The following is a 2233-nucleotide window of genomic DNA, read 5'->3' on the forward strand; positions in this document are numbered from 1 at the left end:
GTCAGAGTCCTGCCTCTTCATTAAACAGTGATTCATCTAATGCTCAGAGCCTAGTTAGTGAAGTAGCTTTCAATAGACTTAGCCCAGTGTGAATGTGCTGGCTTTGATTATCTCTTTACTTTTAAAACTGTTTCTTATAGTTTGAGTTCTACTTGATGGATTACCAAACTGCCATTACACTTCTGGCTCACCTCATCTTGACCCACTGTGAGTCTAAACTTTAGATGACAATATCAGTGATGTTTGAATCACTTGTATGATGGATAGTCTTACCACATGCTACTGTCATGTCTTCTTGTTTGAACAGTCAGCGCCTGTTCACCACTCACCAAATTTTAGGACAGTGTTTTGGTTTTAGTTGGAGTTATGTCAGTGAATCACTGTATTCTAGATGAATAATGTTGAACTATTGCTCCCTGTTTTCACAACATATATTAACAGTTGTGTTTATCTTCACTTCTCTCGTGTGTGATATACACATAGGAAGATATTAATGCTAAGTAAAGGCTTAACACAAAACCCTACTTAGAAAAGACTAGCCCTAATAGAGACCCTGAATGCCTGCCAGGCTGACAGAACTTTTCCATATTACCTCCATCAGATGTTTAGGGTCTGAGCTTTAATTTGCTGTACTCCTCCTGAGGTGAACTGTTCACCCTCCATTTGCTCAGATGCTGTTCACCTTTGCAGATAGTGTGCTTGTTTTGTAATGTTAAAGAGTAACCCCACACTAAATCTTCTCTGCCAGGAAAGCATTGTAATGACCTCTGTTGGTTGCCACTGGTGCACCTCTGACCTCATCTGGTCTGTGATGACAGGAAGTTTAATTTTGCATTCAGTCAGAATCTGTTTTTGTTCAGGTGGGTTTCAGTTTGGAAAATGTAATGGGAAGGAAGTGACAGGTATTCATCTAATTACTACATGCAGTTTGTTACAGTCATTGTTCAAAGTGAAGTATTAAATCATAGTTGAGGGGACACTGCGTGCAACCAGATATAAATCTCATTCAGATTGAATGAGCCTTGTGTTACCGCCTGTCATAAATCCACACATTATGCTTTTTCACTGTTGTGCTATGCAACTGGTAAATCACATTGTGAACGACCATTACCACTTTCCACAGTCTGTGACCTTAATTGTTCTTATTTTCTGTGAATTAAACATGAAGCTTGTGACTGGTTTGGTCTGCAAAATGTATCTTCTGTTTTTCACATCAGTGTTTCAACTCCAAGTCAGCTCCAAGTCGGCAGCTATTTTGCCTGCTGAAAGTTTTCAGCAAATACAGTAATATTAATAGCCTGTTGTTATATTTTTACCATAGATCCAAAATGGCCAATAGTTTGTTTTTTGTTTTGTTTTGTTTATAAAGGGATCATCAGTAGCTATGAGCCATTACTCATTCAAACCTGCCAAGGACCACCTGATCATTGATGCACTGTCCCACCGGTAGAGCCCTTTGGCTGCACAATAAATGAAGATCTTTTCTTCACTCAGACATCAACATGAAGCCTTCACACACCTGAGTAAACAGCTGCAGCATTTTCAGGCAGTCAGCTTTTAAAGTGTAAAAACATGGTTCACCAGGAAAAATGGCCAAATGTCTCCAGAACTATCCAACCAAATTTTGTATGGCAAGAAATGGGACATTTGCAGAATCATTTTCATTTTATATCTACAGATACAGGTGTGCATTTTACATTTATCAACAAGTACAGTAGTTACAGTGGGACAAATAAGTGTTTGATACACCACCGATTTTCCAAGTTTTCCCACTTACAAAGAATGGACAGATCTGTAATTTTCATCGTAGGTACACCTCAACTGTGAGAGACAGAATCTACAAAAAAATTCCAGAAAATCACATTGTTAGATTTTTAAATAATTTATTTCCATTTTGTTGCATGAAATAAGTATTTGATACAATAGAAAAATAGAACTTAATATTTGGTACCAAAACCTTTGTTTACAATTACAGAGGTCAGATGTTTCCTGTAGTTCTTGACCAGGTTTGCACACACTGCAGCAGGGATTTTGGCCCACTCCTCCATACAGGTCTTCTCCAGATCTTTCAGGTTTTGGGGCTGTCGCTAGGTAACATGGAGTTTCAGCTCCCTCCATAGATTTTCTATTGGGTTCAGGTCTGGAGACTGGCTAGGCCACTCCAGGACCTTGAAATGCTTCTTACAGAGCCACTCCTTAGTCGCCCTGGCTGTGTGTTTGGGGTCATTGTCAT

Source organism: Monopterus albus, unplaced genomic scaffold, assembly GCF_001952655.1.
Source record: "Monopterus albus unplaced genomic scaffold, M_albus_1.0 scaffold47.1, whole genome shotgun sequence".
In the NCBI taxonomy this organism is placed as follows: domain Eukaryota; kingdom Metazoa; phylum Chordata; class Actinopteri; order Synbranchiformes; family Synbranchidae; genus Monopterus; species Monopterus albus.